Here is an 18279-nt window from a genome sequence, read left to right on the forward strand (position 1 = left end):
AGAAAGAAAGAGAGAAAGAAAAGAAAGAAAACAAGTGAGGGAAAAGAGAGAGAGGCAAACCAAGTAACAGACTCTTGACTACAGAGAACCAACTGATGGTTACCAGAGGGGAGGTGGGAGGAGGGATGGGTTAAATAAGTGATGGGGATTAAGGAGTGCACTTCTGATGAGCACTGGGTGTTGTATGGAAGTGTTGAATCACTGTATTGTACACCTGAAACTAATATTACACTGTACATTAACTAATTGGAATTTAAATAAAAACCTTAATAAAACCCCAAATTATGTTTCTGGCCATTGAAATAAGGTTACCTGCTCAGATGGCTTAGATTATTTACTAATACTTGTGGAGAAGATATTTAATATTCTTCATTCGCCAAGTTTCCAAATATCCTTTCCTTGTTTTTTCCTTCTGATAAGAACTACCTCCCTAATGTTTGCTTTTCTTTTTTATTTTATTTTATTTTATTTATTTATTTGAGAGAGAGAGAATGAGAGAGAGCACATAAGAGGTGGCAGGGTCAGAAGGAGAAGCAGACTCCCTGCCGAGCAGGGAGCCCAATGCGGGACTCGATCCAGGGACTCCAGGATCATGACCTGAGCCGAAGGCAGTCACTTAACCAACTGAGCCACCCAGGTGCCCTAATGTTTGCTTTTCAAAGACATGGTCCTCAGTTCCTAGAGAAGACCAAGTAGAACATTTACATCTCAAAGACACAAAGAAAGAATGCAAGTCCCTCTAAGGAGGACTTTTGTTTCCTAAAGTCAGAATTTTTACAATACCTACAAACCTTTTTTTTTTTTTTTAACCTACAAGCCTTTTGAGATGGATGGGAGAGGTTTGGGGATTGGTAAAAAGAATAGATAGACTTTGAATTGCTTCTAGACCTGCATTTCTGTTCTTATAAAGACTCAAGTTTATAAGATGAGAACAGTTGTTTTTGTTTTTTTTTTAAGATTTTATTTATTTTTTTGAGAGATGAGCAAGAGAGAGAGTACAGACAGGGGGAGGGGAGGAGGGAGAGGGAGATACAGACTCCCTGCTGAGCAGGGAGCCCGATGCAGGGCTCTATCACAGGACCCTGGGATCATGACCTGAGCCGAAGGCAGATGCTTAACTGAGACACCCGGGCACCCCGAGAATAGTTGTCTTTAATTCCTCAAAGAATTCAGTTGCAACCTAAATGACTTCAGTCATTTTAACAGTGTAAATCCTTCATCATATTAAAACATAGCAGTATACAGGGATACTGAAACACCAGGATACTGATGATCACTGCTTCACTCACCAACAATATTGTGATATAATAAGAAATGCATATTTGGTCTTTTTATCCCAGGGAACCTGGCACAGAGCTCCTAAAACCCTTGTCATTTCCTGATGATAAGGGTGAGAGGAGCATCTTTCGTTATTCATAATAAGCTCCTTTCAACCATGCTTGAATTTGTTTTTTTTAATTTTTAAAACTTAAAATTTAAAATTTATTTTATTATGTTATGTTAGTCACCATACAGTACATCATTAGTTTTTGATGTGGTGTTCCATGATTCATTGTTTGCGTGTAACACCAAGTGCTCCATGCAATACGTGCCCTCCTTAATACCCATCACTGGGCTAACCCATCTCCCCACCCTCTCCCCTCTAAAACCCTCAGTTTGTTTCTTGGAGTCCACAGTCTCTAGTGGTTCATCTCCCCCTCTGATTGCCCCCCCCCTTCATTTTTCCCTTCCTTCTCCTAATGTCCTCCATGCTATTCCTTATGTTCCACAAATAAGTGAAACCATATGATAATTGGCTTTCTCTGCTTGACTTATTTCACTTAGCATAATCTCCTCCAGTCCCATCCATGTTGATGCAAAAGTTGGGTATTCATCCTTTCTGATGGCTGAGTAATATTCCATTGTATATATGGACCACATCTTCTTTATCCATTCATCTGTTGAAGGGCATCTCGGCTCTTTCCACAGTTTGGCTATTGCGGACATTGCTGCTATGAACGTTGGGGTGCATATGGCCCTTCTTTTCACTACATCTGTGTCTTTGGGGTAAATACCTAGGAGTGTAATTGCTGGGTCATAGGGTAGCTCTATTTTTAATTTTTTGAGGAACCTCCACAGTGTTTTCCAAAGTGGCTGTACCAACTTGCATTCCCACCAACAGTGTAAGAGGGTTCCCCTTTCTGCACAACCTCTCCAACATTTGTTGTTTCTCGCCTTGTCCATTGTTGCCATTCTAACTGGTGTAAGGTGGTATCTCAATGTGGTTTTGTTTTGTTTTGTTTTTAAGATTTTATTTATTTATTTGACAGAGAGAGAGAAAGCACAAGCAGGGGGAGCAACAGAAGGAGAGAGAGAAGCAGGCTCTCCACTGAGCAGGGACCCCGATGCGGGACTCAATCCCAGGACCCCAGGATCATGACCCGAGCCAAAGGCAGATGCTTAACGGCTGAGCCACCCAGGTGCTCTCAGTGTGGTTTTGATTTGAATTTCCCTGATGGCTAATGATGATGAATATTTTTCTCATGTGTCTGTTAGCCATTTGTATGTCTCCTTTTGAGAAGTGTCTGTTCATGTCTTCTGCCCATTTTTTGATGTGATGATTTGTTTTTTGGGTGTTGAGTTTGAGAAGTTCTTTATAGATCTTGGGTATCAGCCCTTTGTCTGTAGTGTCATTTGCAAAAATCTTCTCCCATTCCGTGGGTTGCCTCTTTGTTTTGTTGACTGTTTCCTTTGCTGTGCAGAAGCTTTTTATTGAATTTATGTTAATGAGTCCCTAGGTAATTTCAGATTGGGGGTTGGTTTCCAGAGGAACCAACCATGTTATCAGAGGGTCACATCCCAACCTCTGGGGAGGGGACATCAGTGGAGATTGAATTAATCACCAATGGCCAGTGATTTAATCAATCATGTTTATATAACAGAATCTCCAGAGAACCCAAAACAAAGGGGTTTGGAGAGGATACAGATTGGTGAACAAACATATCCATGTGCCAGAAGGGTGGCATGTCCCAGAAGCTTGGGAACCTTCCAGATCTCACACTATGTATGTCTTCATCTGGCTGTTCATTTTGTACACTTTATAATATCTTTTATGAGTAAAATATTTGCCTGAGTTCTGTGAGCCATTCTAGCAAATTATTGATCCTGAGCAGGGTTTGTGGGAACCCCTGATCTATAGCCAGTTTATCAGAAGTATAGGAGGCTCAGACTTGCAAGTGGTATCTGAAATGGGAGGCAATTTTTTGGGACTGAGCCCTTAATCTGTGGGGTCTGTACTAACTCCAGGTAGTTAGTTTCAGATTTGATTTGAATTGCAGGACGCCCAATTGTTGTCTGCAGAGAATTAGAGAATTGTTTGCTGTGGAAAACCCACACACTTGGTGTTAGAAGTGTTATAAGTAGAGAATTAATTTTCCTTTAAGTAGGGTGACACATAACATGTTTTCAATAAATGTTTCTTGAATAAATCCATAATATTTTAGGCAATTAGTCCATCCATCCTGAAATAGACCTAAATCTGATGATTGAGTTTCCTTGCTCTGGCAGTGAACTGAGAGCTGCTATATGGTCAAATGGGCATTTATTGAGTGAAACCGTGTGTAGCATTTTGTGAGTTTTTCTCTCGAACTTTTTTTTAAATCACATTTTGAGTGAATAGGAAGTGGATCATCCAGTACAGACCAGAGCTTTCAGTACAGGTCAGTATCTTGGCTATTCTTGGCTTTTTGCACTTTCATATAAATTTAGAATCAGCTTGTCAAGATCTATTAAGATACATGTTGAAATTTTAGTAAGAATTATGTGTAATCTACAAATCAACTTGAGGAGAATTAACCTTTATAATATTGAGTTTTCTTTCCTTTTTTTTTTTTTTTAAAGTAGGTTCCACGCTGGGCCTGAGATCACCCTGAGATCAAGACCTGAGCTGAGATCAACATTCGGATGCTTGACTGATTGGGCCACCCAGGCACTGCAGTATTGAGTTTCCTAATGCAGGAACATGGTATATTTCTCAAGACTCATACATAGATAAATGACTGCAAAAAAAGATATCAAAATGGTGGGATTGTTGGTTCAGTGGACACCCATGGGAATGACTGGCTGGTACTATCTACCTTCTCGTTGCTGCCCTTTCCCCTTTCTTTCGACTTTCAGGCTGCCCAATTATTATGTGACCTCTCCCCTGCCCACAGCTGGTTGGCTCAGGGTAAGCCACCTGCCCTAAGCTGATCTAATGAGACTTCTCATGGATTCTTGGACCACAGACTTAAAAAAGAGTTGAAATAGGCTTTCTTTTCTGTCTGACGTTGTAAAAACATAAAATTTAGGAGCTCGCTGCAACCGTGTTTCAGATCATGTAGACTGGAGGATTGGAAGCAGATTCATTGTTGAGAAAAGAGTGAAGCTTAGAGAGGTACAGAGACGCTACAGGCTGGTGGTACTTGAGTCTCTGACCCCGTGTCGCTCTTGAAGCCCAACTGCATTCATGCTTATGGGTTCCAAGAGTCCACTGTTCCTCATAATAAATCCATCTTTAGGCTTAAACTAGTTTGAGTTGGGTTTCTATCACTTGCAACCAAGAGTCCAACTAATGGAGTTGAGTAGACTTAAAATAGGTATTCTCAAAGAGATTTCAGGTGAGCCAGACTGGGCACCTGGCTTTAACAGGCTCCCAGTTTGGATTGCACTCCACTCCCTCTGGTGCTCTTAGAAAGAGCCTTCTCTAACAGAGGCCAGCTGCGAGCAGACAATCTTTGTTCCTTTGTTTCTCTGTGGGAATTTTACTGCCTCTGCTCGGGATAGATAATCAGAAGTGGTCTCTCTTATCCTTTTTTATGCAGGATTTATCTAAAGTAAGCACTTGTCTTGTTTTTATGTTTGGATGCCAAACTTTGGTTAGAATAATTACCATGTTTATCCTTAAGATCATCCATTTGATCATTCTAGGGTTGTTATAGGTCAAACAGGCAAGTGTTACATGTCAGGATGTTAAGAGTGTCCCAAAATAAGATGGAAGCACCAGATAGGACTTCAAAGAAATACTAAAAATCTGCACCACTGTTACCTCTCATGATAATGACCCTATAAACCATGAAGCAGAGGGTAACGTTCTGAATTTTGAGGACATTAAAGGGAGGAATTTTGGATACTGTGATATAGGGAGAAGGTATGTCCTATATATACACAGATGGTTCTCAACTTTGCTTAGGTCAAATCTTGAACAGTCTATGCTTTTATACACTTAATGCACTATGCACAGACAGACCCAACACATCTTTCAAGGCCAAATGTGAACTTTAATATCTCAGCCAACTCAGGATGATTTCAACTCATGAGGGTGTTGTGTAGTTGCCAACAATCCCACTTCAGCATCATCAATTGTCGTCAGTATCAGTATAGCAACTGATGTCATTATTTAAATATTTAGTTGAACAGGAAATATATAAAGGAAGGTTCTGATTGGTGATGAAAAACAAAGGTCTCATAAACTTAGTACAGTTGAAACAAAAGTGGGAATGGTTAGGTGGGCTAAAATTGGGAAATCTTTAGCTTCAAGTCAGTCATCACACTGAAACTGGTTAATTGTGTGTTTATTTGTGAAGGGAAAAAAGATCAATTTATATAGGGTAATAGAAGACCCTGTAGACTCTGGAAGAGTGCTTGCCAGGGCCTGAAATGTTCTATGGCCTGCTTCCATGGCCCTGAGAAGCATAATGAAGCCAATCAAGTTTCCCAAGATTCTCCAAGGCAGCCTGTTCTTGGCATTTCCTTTGTTACCCTAACAACTCCAAGAAGGTTCTGGCCACTAAACTTTAACAGGATTTTAAAAGTTTTAGTACATTCTAAACTTTCTAATTCAAGGTTACATAACTTTGTAATAGAAGCATCTCTACAACTATCTGTCTATATCTAGATGATGATATCTCTATCCAGATGTAGATAGATAGATAGATAGATGATAGATAGATAGATAGATAGATAGATAGATAGATAGATAGATACTCTATAGGATTTTTATAGAACATTCTAGTCAATGGTGTCTGTGTCTGGTTCTCCAGGAAAAAAAGGATCCAGACCTCAAGAACTGAGGATAGGGACTCTAGAATTTCTGAACTGATGAGTTAAAATAGCTTAGGAATGTGCTGTCTGTTGGGGAATAGCCACATGAGGACACATTTTAATCGTTAGTGCTGATGCAGGCCAGATTGCTTTCCAAGAAACCCTGCCCTGTCACTTTTTCCAGCCATTCTTGTTTGAGGACAGAGGACGTTAAGCAAGCCTGGGTATTCTTGGAAGGAAAGCTATGCCTGAGCTTGGTGGCCAAAGTTTCAGCAGGGGTGTCTGCAGTGCAGGGTGTGATGACAGAAAGAACAGCTCCCTGGATCCTCTAGGCAATAGAGAGGAATTCAGCAACCGAGCACTTCCAGAGATCACACTCCTCCAGGTTTGGAGACCACAGAAAAAAAATCCACTTCCAAAATCCAAATATGACCCCATTTCCCCTGTGCTTCTGAAACATGGCCAGGGCTCACTTCTTATCCAATTACTTTATCTCAAGAAATTTTGCAGTTTGAATAACTGATTTGGTATGATGCAGCTAAGTACTCAGGACTATTAGAAGATCTTAACTGGGAACACATCACCTGGAGAGACATTTCAAAATTCATAGACCCTGAATCTCCATTCTGAACCCACTGAATCAGAAAATCTGGGGCCTAAACCCATGTAGTTTGAGAAAGGTCATGGAGATTCTGCAAGCACCAAGTTAAGGGCCGTGCAAAAGAACATGGTGCCAATAAGGCTAGGCCATAGCCTTGAGATTTTTTTCTTTTTATGGTAAAAATTTCTATTTCATCTAAGTCACCAGAATACATTAGAAGCTATGTTCTACAGGGTGTGCTAAACCAGACTTCTCATGTAGATGAACGTACAAATCACATCTTGTTAAAGGGCAGATTCTGATTCCACAGGTCTAGAGTGGGCCTGACAATTTGCCTTTCTAACAAGTTCCCAGATGATGCTTATGCTGCTGGTCCATGCTTTGAGTAGCAAGGGCCTAGGTCAGTGATTCTTAACCTGGGGCAACTTTGTCACCACCATCTTGAGGGGACATTTGGCGATAAGAAATGCCTAGACAGGGCACCTGGGTGGCTCAGTTGGTTAGGCGACTGCCTTCGGCTCGGGTCATGATTCTGGAGTCCCGGGATTGAGTCCCATATCAGGCTCTCTGCTCAGTGGGAAGCCTGCTTCTCTCTCTCCCACTCCCCCTGCTTGTGTTCCCTCTCTCACGGTCTCTCTCTGTGTCAAATAAATAAAATCTTTAAAAAAAAAAGTTAACGTTATTTATCATTAAATGGATTAACAAGGGCGCCTGGGTGGCTCAGTTGGTTAGGCGACTGCCTTCGGCTCAGGTCATGATTCTGGAGTCCCGGGATTGAGTCCCACATCCGGCTCCCTGCTCTGCGGGGAGTCTGCTTCTCCCTCTGACCCTCCCCCCTCTCATGCTCTCTCTATCTCATTCTCTCAAATAAATAAATAAAAAATCTTAAAAAAAAAAAAAGAAATGCCTAGACATATTTTTGGTTGTCAGCTGGGGAAGAGGAATGTGTTAATGATCTAGCTGGTAGATATATGGCTAAACATCCTATAGCGCACAGGAAAGCTCCCACAACAAAGACTATCCAATCCAAAATGTCTGTGGCTCTACGGTTGAAAAGTGCTGGACTGGGCGCCTGGGTGGCTCAGATGGTTAAGCGTCTGCCTTCGGCTCAGGTCATGATCCCAGGGTCCTGAGATCGAGTCCCACGTCGGGCTCCCGGCTCAGCGGGGAGTCTGCGTCTCCCTCTGACCCTCCCCCCTCTCATGCTGTTTCTCTCTCACTCGCTCTCTAAAAAATAAATAAAATCGGGCGCCTGGGTGGCTCAGTTGGTTAAGCGACTGCCTTCGGTTCAGGTCATGATCCTGGAGTCCGGGGATCGAGTCCCGCATTGGGCTCCCTGCTCGGTGGGGAGTCTGCTTCTCCCTCTGACCCTCCCCCCTCTCATGTGCTCTCTCTCTCATTCTCTCTCTTTCAAATTAATAAAATAAAATCTTTAAAATAAATAAATAAATAAATAAATAAATAAATAAATAAAATCTTAAAAAAAAAAAGAAAAATGCTGGACTAGACCAAATGCAAAATGTATAAGGTTTCTGAAAAGTACTTACTTCTTGCCCCAATGTTGGCAATTAGATTTAAGAAGAGAATTTTTTTGAAAAGAATTTTATAGAAGATGTGCATTTGCCCTACACCCAGTGACTGAGGAGTTCCACAGAGAATTCCCCAAAGTACCCAAGCATCAAAGAGCTAGCTCTAAATATTTAACAAATCTGAAACCAGCTCACAGCAGTAGCACTCAAACAAGAATGTTCCTGGGGGCGCCTGGGTGGCTCAGTTGGTTAGGCGACTGCCTTCGGTTCGGGTCATGATCCTGGAGTCCCAGAATCGAGTCCCGAATCGGGCTCCCTGCTTGGCAAGGAGTCTGCTTCTCCCTCTGACCCTCCTCCATCTCATGCTCTCTGTCTCTCATTCTCTCTCTCTCAAATAAATAAATAAATAAAATCTTTAAAAAAAAAAAAAAAGAATGTTCCTGTTACCCTTTCCTGTCTTCCTTTCCTGTATTCCAACCCCAACTGTTCACAAGTTAGCTACCCACAACACGTTCCCCAATTTCAGATCACAGTTCCAGATCACAGTCTTCACCCGTCTGAGAATTCTCTTACCTCGCCTTCCTTCCCATTAGGTTTTTAAGTCCTCATTGAGACACTCCTCCCTTGACCATCCTCACCTGGAGTGATCTGGCCCTTTCTGGTTTTCCTTGATTTGCTGTCACAGACTACATTAATGCCCCTATCATCATAGCTCTTCTTTTTTTAAAGATTTTATTTATTTATTTGAGAGAGAGAGAGAGTGCAAGCACCAGAGAGCATGAATGGTGGCTGGGGGTGGGGGTGGGGTATAAGGAGAGGGAGAAGCAGACTCCCCTCTGAGCAGGGAGCCCAATGCAGGGCTTGATCCCAGGACCCTGGGATCATGACCTGAGCCAGGTCTGAAGGCAGACACTTAACCGACCGAGCCACCCAGGCGCCCCTCATAGCTCTTCTTTTTAAGAACAGCTTTATTGAGATAAAATTCATATAGTATACAATTCACCCATACTACTCAATGGTTTTTAGTATATTCAGAGAGATGTGCAACTACCACTAACAATATTGTGATTTATAAGAAATATATATTTGGTCATTTAGATGACCAAAATATTTTTCTCATATATATTTGGTTTTTACTTTTCCAAAAAAGACATCCAGATGACTAACAGACACATGAAAAGATGCTCAACATCACTCATCATCAGGGAAATGCAAATCAAAACCATGATGAGATACCATCTCACACCTGTCAGCATGGCTAAAATTAACAACATAAGAAACAACAGGCGTTGGCAAGGATGTGGAGAAAGTGGAACCCTCTTGCACTGTTGGTGGGAATGCAGACTGGTGTGGCCACTCTGGAGAACAGTATGTAGGTTCCTCACAAAGTTAAAAATAGAACTACCCTATGATCTAACAATTGCACTACTAGGTATTTACTCCAAGGATACAAAAATACAGATTTGAAGGGGTACATGCACCCCAATGTTTACAGCAGCACTATCAACAACAGCCAAACTATGGAGAGAGCCCAAATGTCATCAACTGATGAATGGATAAAGATGTGGTGTAATATAGACAATGGAATATTACTCAGCCATCAAAAAGAATGAAATCTTGCCATTTGCAACGATGTGGTTGGAAGTAGAGGGTATTATGCTAAGTGAAATAGTCAGAGAAAGACAAATATCATATGGTCTCACTTATATGTGGAATTTAAGAAAGAAAACAAATGAACATATGGAAAGGGGGAGAAGAAAAAATACAGAGGGCAAGACAAGCCATAGAGATTCTTAATGATACAGAACAAACTAAGGGTTGATGGGGGGAGGTGGGTGGGGGGATGGGCTAGATGGGGATGGGTATTAAGGAAGGCACTTGTTATGATGAGCACTGGGTGTTGTATGTAAGGGAATGAATCACTGAATTCTACTCCAGAAACCAATATTGCACTGTATGTTAACAACGTAAAATTTAAATTTGTACATACACATGCAACACACACACATACATATATAGCTATGTGTGTGTGTGTGTGCGTGTGTGTATATGCATATATATATAGGACTGGGCGGGATGCTGTTTGTGGCCCTCTGCAGATCTGGCAACCCAGGAGGGAATGGGGAGGAAGAGAGAGAGACACCACTCAGATTTTATTGCATGCCCCAGCTTCACTCTTCTGGAAAATTCAGTCCCTGGAAAGCAATCAGCCTTCCAGCTGTCAGTTTCAGGACTTCTTTCTTCCTTTCCTCCCTCAATTCTTTCCCCCTACTCCCCCCTCTCTCTTCCTTCCTTTTTTCTTTTCCTTTCTTTCTTCCAACTTAATTTTTTCCAATGATAAAAAAATAATACTATCACAAACACTTTAGAATACACTACAAAATATTAAAACGGAAAGAAAAATACCACTCAGAGACGATCACTGTTAACATTTTAATAGTTCCTTTGGGCCTTATTAATGCACAGTTTTAAAAAGTCATAGATGAGAACATACTTGTGGTAGATTCTTGTGGTAAAGACCTCCAGCTTCCCTGCATCCAAACCATTGTCTAATGCTCCCCCCACCGCCATTGTGACTCTGCGCTTGGTCATCCTGACTTGCTTTGACCAACGGGACATTAGCAAACATGAGGCAAGCAGAGCGTTCACACCTTGAGGCTTGTTCTCTTGTTGCCCTTTGGGTCCACAAAACTCTATGAGAAGAGCCCAGGCTAGCCTTTTGGGGAATGAGAGATCACATGGAACAGAGATGAACTGTCCCAGGTAAGGACCCTTAGACCAATCAGCCTGCCAGCCACCAGATGTGAGAATGAGGCCATCCCAGACTATTCAGACCCAGCTGCAAAACACCTAGACACACAAAACAAGGGAAATAATAAATGCATAAGTGACTTAAGTGATTAAATTTGGACTAGTTTGTTACATGGCAAAAGCTGACTGGTATACTAATTTAGTATAAAATCCTGTGACCTATTTTTTTGCACTTGATATTTCAACACAAGCACTTTGTCATATGATTACAACTCTTCATGAACATCTGCTTTTAATGGCCACATAATAGTCCCTTGAGGGACATATCTAGTTTATAAAATTGTTGCCCTTTTGTTTGACATTTAGGTTGCTATAATTTTGGCACTCATAATGCTGATGGGATTGATATTTTTATGCATAAAGGTTTTTCCTAAATGTTAGATTATTTTCTGAGCATGGACCCTCTGGAATAGAATCACAGAGTCAAGGTGAAAGATCTTTTACTTTATTTACCCCCTTACTATGGATATTTAAACAAACAAAATGCCAAAGAGTATAATGCATTTGATGGACCAGCACCTGGATTTAATAATTATTAATATTTTGTCATTTTCTTTCATGTATCTATTCCCCATCCCCATGGTTTTTTTTCCTCAAGTATTTTAATCTCTCCTTTAACATAAACATTTTTAGTATGTATTTCTAACTGATAAGGATTTTTATTTTTTAATTTTTAAAAAAGATTTTATTAGTTTATTTGACAGAGAGAGACACAGCGAGAGAGGGAACACAAGCAGGGGGAGTGGGAGAGGGAGAAGCAGGCTTCCTGGTGAGCAGGGAGCCAGATGCGGGGCTCGATCCCATGACCCTGAGATCATAACCTGAGCCAAAGGCAGACGCTTAATGACTGAGCCACCCAGGCGCCCCATGATAAGAATTTTTTTAAAAAAACAAAACATAAGCACAATTTCATTATCACACTTAACAGCATTACATTAAAATCTTCCAACAATCAGTCCATGTTAATTTTCCCTGATTGTCTGAAATTATATTGATTTTAATAAATCAATATCCAAAGAAGGTCTTGGTTGACATATGTCTTTTTTTTAAAGATTGATTGATTGACTGATTTGTCAGAGAGAGAATGAGAAAGAAAGAGAGCACGAGCACAAGCAGGAGGAGTGGCAGGCAGAGAGAGAAGCAGGCTCCCTGCTGAGCAAGAAGCCCGATGTGGGACTGGATCCCAGGACCCTGGGATCATGACCTGAGCCAAAGGCAGATGCTTAACTGACTGAGCCACCCAGGCGCCCAGTTGATATATGTCTTATCACTCTTGTAAATTCCCCATAAACTGGATTTGGTTGATTGCTTCCTTATGATGACATTTAACACATTTCTCTAGCCTCCATATTTTCTGTTATTCCAGAGACATCTGATTAAATTAAAAAGAATTTTTTTTGGGGGGGGGGGATGAATTCTTCATTGGGAATGGTATGCTTCCTACTACACAACACCAAAAGGCTCAGAACATCTGGCTGTCCCTTTGTGTGATCTTTAAGATTGATCTGTGGGTTCAGAAGCGGTCAGCCTGGTCATTTCACCAAATATTTTTAACAGCCACTGATAGTCACTGCCTAAATTTATTACTTCATTAGGAATTGTAACTAGAGATTTTCTAATCCTGTAATTCCTTTTACTGTAAAAAGAAGAACTTCCTTTCATCAACTATTTGGGTATCCTAAAATAGAGTTGATAAGGATAGGCAGGATAAGCGCTTAATTCTTTTTTTCCTTTACCAACCTGCAGAACGAATTGGTATCCTAGAACCTCAAAAGATAATCTTTTACTTTTGTGTTTTAGTATTAAAGATTTATTTATTTATTTTAGAGAGGGGGCAGGGGCAGAGGGAGAGGGAAAGAGAGAGGGAGAGAAGCAGACTCCCTGCTGAGCATGGAGCCCCATCCAGGCCTCAATCTCACAATCCTGAGATCATGACCTAAGCTGAAATCAAGAGTTGGACGATTAACCGACTGAGCCACCCAGGCCTTTTGTTTTTGTTCTTTAGTATTAAGAATGCTTAGATTACTATATTCTTGATATGTTCCAATTCATTGCAGTTATTATTCTTTTGAATACCCCATATTCTTTTAAATGCCCTGTTTTGCTCCAAATAGGGCTATTTCATATAAGTAATGTGTGAAAATATCCATACTTCTTTCATTAATACCAGATATTCTTATTAAGATAGATAGATGGAAAATATATATTATATACTTATATGTAAATATATATTACATATAGATCAATTATTGTCATGGAGAATGTAAATGGACATCAATATTTTTTTAAATGGTCCCTGAGTGATTTTATAGGACAGCCAGGGTTGGGAATCACTAGACCAGTGCTTCTCAATCTGTGTTTACAAATCCCCTGAGCAGGGGTGCCTGGGTGGCTAAGTCGTTAAGTGTCTGCCTTCGGCTCAGGTCATGATCCCAGGGTCCTGGGATCGAGCCCCGCATCGGGCTCCCTGCTCCATGGGAAGCCTGCTTCTCCCTCTCCCACTCCCCAGCTTGTGTTCCCTTTCTCACTGTCTCTCTCTCAGTCAAATGAATAAATAAAATCTTTAAAAACAAAACAAAAAACAAATCCCCTGTGCGTATTGTTAAAAGGCAGGACTGGGGGGCGCGTGGGTGGCTCAGTCTGTTAAGCGCCTGCCTTTGGCTCAGGTCATGATCCCAGGGTCCTGGGATAGAGCCCTGCATAGGGCTCCCTGCTCCACGGGAAGCCTGCTTCTCCCTCTCCTACTCCCCCTGCTTGTGTTCTCTCTCTCACTGTCTCTCTCCGTCTCTGTCAAATAAATAAATAAAATATTTAAAAATAAAAAAATAAAAAAAAAGGCAGGACTGGGGTGGAGCTGAGATTATATATTTTGTAGTTATATGTGTGTGTGTATTAGAAATATACTATATATATTTATATGTTATATATATTAAATAAATATATATTATAAATATATATAAATAGTTGCTATCAATAGGTTTAAAAAATTGTATCTGTGCTGATTTGCCTTTTTTTTCCTCATTCCTAGTGAGGTTAAAATTTTCTGTATGTCATTAGCCATTTGTATTTGTCTCTAGGTAAATTGTCTAGATATATCCTTTACTCATTTACCTCTTGGTTCTTAGCAGTTTTTAAAATTAATTTATGTGAATTTTTTATATATTAAAGATATTAACACATTGCCTGTTGCATTTATTGTGCATTATTTTCACAGTTAATTGTTTGCCTTTGATTTTAAGTATATACGTTCTATGTTTTATAAAGGTAAAGCTATTTATCTTTTTATTTTTGAGTTATCCAACTGTTACTAAGTTTAGAATTTGTCAAATTCCATCATGAAATTTGACAAATATTTTCCTCCATTCTAGTATTTCAATGGGTTAAAAATCAATTTAACTCAAATCCATCAGTTGATTTTGATATAAAGTGTGAGGCCTGGATCTAAGTCTTTTCTTGATTTATCTATCTGTTCTCATTCTAGTATCACACATTATTACAAGTTTTACAGTGTATTTCTCCATATAAGAGAGAAGGTCTTTATTATTATTCTTAGTCTTCACAGACTTCTCAGCACTTATTATGTTTATTCTTTCAAATAACTGTGTATTGGACATTTGTCATGTTTTGGAGCATTCTCTGCCTTATGAATCCTGCCCATTCCCATCCTACAAGGAAGTCAGGAAAGAGAATTTCCCAGCCTCCCTTGCAGCTAGGGAATGGGCAGGCGATCTAGGTTCCAGCAATCCAACATACTCGTGTGAAACTTTGGTGTAGAAATAAACACAAGAGGGACGCCTGGGTGGCTCAGTCGGTTAAGCGTCTACCTTCAGCTCAGGTCATGATCCCAGGTTCCTGGGATTGAGTCCTGCATCGGGCTCCCTGCTGTGCGGGGAGTCTGCTTCTCCCTCTGCCTCTCTCTCTCTCTATCTCTCATGAATAAATAAATAAAATCTTTTAAAAAAAAAAGAAAGAAAAGAAATAAACAGAAGAGGGGCGCCTGGGTGGCTCACTCGTTGGGCGTCTGCCTTCGGCTTGGGTCATGATCCCAGGGTCCTGGGATCGAGCCCCACATTGGGCTCCCTGCTTGGCGGGGAGCCTGCTTCTCCCTCTCCCACTCCCCCTGCTTGTGTTCCCTCTCTCGCTGTCTCTCCGTCAAATAAATAAATAAAATTTTAGAAAAAAAAAAAAAGAAATAGACACAAGAAAGCGGGCTCTTCGTGGAATCCATTTCCTGGTGAGGGTGACAATAGACATCCAGTTTTCGGGGCTGGCGATGGCTGTGCAGTTGAGTTCCGGGCACACCCGTGCCATGGGTTCTGGTGGCAGCTGAGGGCACAGTAGGCTTGCATCCCTGGCATGAGTGCAGATGGGCTTAGTGCCTGGCAGGGGGAAGACTGGTTCCCTCATTAGGTCGGTTCTGCGACGTGGTCGGGGCTCTATTCGTAGGAGCTCACCCCAAGCTCCTAGTTGGTTCTTAGAGATCCCCAATGCCCGCTAATACATGCCTTTTCTGAGCTAGAGTGTGTTCTGATGTTTGTAACTGAGAATCTTGACTAACAGAAGACAAAACTAAATTGGGGAAGAAAGGTATTATATCCAGAATGAACTGTAGGTGTTGTCTAGAGTCTAGACTGACCCTTGATATTTTAAAGTGTGTAAACTCTGGTCCATGTGGACCAGCAGCACCAGCACCTGAGAACTTGTTGAAATGCTTAATCTCAGTCCAGTCCACCCCAGTCCTCCTGAATCTGATTTGCCTTTTTTTTTTTTAAAGATTTTATTTATTTATTTATTAGAGAGCGAGCGAGAAACAGCATGAGAGAGGAGAGGATCAGAGGGAGAAGCAGGCTCCCCGCTGAGCCGGGAGCCCGATGTGGGACTCGATCCGAGGACCCTGGGATCATGACCTGAACCGAAGGCAGTCACTTAACCAACTGAGCCATCCAGGCGCCCTCTGATTTGCCTTTTTAAATTTTTCTTTCCTTCCTTTTTTTTTTCTTGAGAGAGGGAGAGAGAGAGTGTGCACTTGGGGGGCAGAGGGAGAGGGAGAATCTTAAGCAGGCTGCAGGCCCAGCATGGAGCCTGACACAGGGCTCGATCTCATCGCCCTGAGATCATGACCTGAGCCAAAATCAAGAATCAGACGCTTAACTGATTGAACCACCCAGGTACCCCTGATTTGCCTTTTAACAAGATACCCAGGGGATTTATAAATACAGATTGAGAAGCACTGGTCTAGTGATTCCCAATGCTGGCTGCACTTTAAAATCACTTGGAGACCATTTAAAAAAATACTGATGTCCATTTACATTCTCCATGACAACAATTGATTCAGGAAAGAATCAACAAAGGAGCCTAAAACCACAGGGCAAAAGGTTGTTGGGGAATTGGTTATTCTCAAAGAATTTCCCCACAGATCACTTATTGATTACAAAGGGGAAAAATGACCTTTAGAGCAGAGAAATCTGGCAGACTCCACATAAAAAGCTAAAAAAAGTTAACACAAACAACGGGGCCAAGTAACATCATGAGCCTCCTGATAAGAACACAACATCACCTATGTAGAATTTCTGCCAAAAATGAAAATGATTAACCTGAATCTAATACCGAGCAACAGAAAAACAAAAACCAAAAAACCAACGACAACAAAAAAACCACCAACGAAAAACCAACAACAGGGGCGCCTGGGTGGCTCAGTCGTTGGGCATCTGCCTTAGGCTCGGGTCATGATCTTGGGGGCCTGGGATCGAGCCCTGCATCGGGCTCCCTGCTCAGTGGGAGGCTTGCTTCTCCCTCTCCCACTCCCCCTGCTTGTGTTCCCTCTCTCGCTGTCTCTCTCTGTCAAATAAATAAATAAAATCTTAAAACAAAACAAAACAAAAACCAACAACAACAAAAAAACTGAGTGACAACCGGCTCAACAGCTGTCCTGGACTCCAAAAATAACAGTTTCATGAGCGCTGAAAAAGACTAGGAGCTGTTCTAGATCAAAAGCAACTGAAAAGACATGAAAACTAAATGCGCTGTATAATCTTTAATTACATACTGAACGGAGGGTGGAAAGGCTATGAAGGACATTTTCAGGCCAATTTGGGGAAATTTGAATATTCGTTAATAGAATTGTAATGTTAAATACTCTGGGTGTGATCATTATAATGTGGTTTATGGAGAAGAGTAAACTTGTTCTTAGGACACACGCTGAAATATTGAGACAAAGTGTCACAAGATCTACACTTCATTTTAAATGGTTTAGAAAAAAATTCGTAGGTAAAAAATAAAGGAGGTGGCGGAGGGGGAGGGGGGAAAGAGAAATAAAAACAAAAATTGCAAAATGCCAAATGTTAATATTTGGTGGACCTAGACCAAGGGTCAGTAAATTTTTTCTGTGAAAAGCCAGATAGTTAAGTACTTTAGGCATTACAGTCTCTGTCTCAATACTGCGCTGTTTCAGTGTGAAAGCCGCCATCAACAAAATACACCTGCTGTGTTTTGTTTTTTTTTTTTAAAGATTTTATTTATTTATTTGAGAGTGAGAATGAGAGAGCATGAGAGGGGGAGGGTCAGAGGGAGAAGCAGACTCCCCGCCGAGCAGGGAGCCCGATGCGGGACTTGATCCCGGGACTCCAGGATCATGACCTGCACCTGCTGTGTTTTAATAAAACTTTATTTGTGGACATTCATGCACTAATTTCATCTCATGAAAGTTAGAAAACAGCCATTTCAAAAACTTCCTTCTCGGAGTGGGTGAAGGGGAACTCTGTTTTACTTTCTATATGCCATCGCTTCTGTTTCAATGTTCAGAAGAGTGCTTTGGCTTTTTTGTTTGTTTTTTTCATTAAGTGGCTTCTTAGATGAGTCGGCTTTTGCTGCAGGAACAAACAACCCCAAATCTCAGTGGTTTATAACGAATATTTGTCTCTCATGTTATGTGAGGGCTGAGAACAGGCTGCAACTTTGGCTCTGTGTGTTTTCTCACTCTGGAGCCCAGGCTGAGGGAACCTATCTGGAAGATACTGTTCTCATAGCAGAGGGCAGAATCGCTAGAGACCAAGCCAAACCATGCAACTGCATTTAAAGTTTCTGCTCAGACATGATATGAGACATGCCTGCTCAAGTCCCACAGCCAAGCCTCACAATGGAAGGCTTAACAAGGGGGGTACGTATGATTACCTTACAGGGAAGGGAATGAATAATTGTGAAACAGTGATATACTTGACTACATTTCTTTTGAATTAAGTAAACCTTTTATGAGAAAATATTTTTTTTTGTGCTTATATA

This window comes from Mirounga leonina, unplaced genomic scaffold (genome assembly GCF_011800145.1).
Source record: "Mirounga leonina isolate KUSES-001 unplaced genomic scaffold, KU_Mleo_1.0 Mir_454, whole genome shotgun sequence".
Taxonomy (NCBI): Eukaryota; Metazoa; Chordata; class Mammalia; order Carnivora; family Phocidae; genus Mirounga; species Mirounga leonina.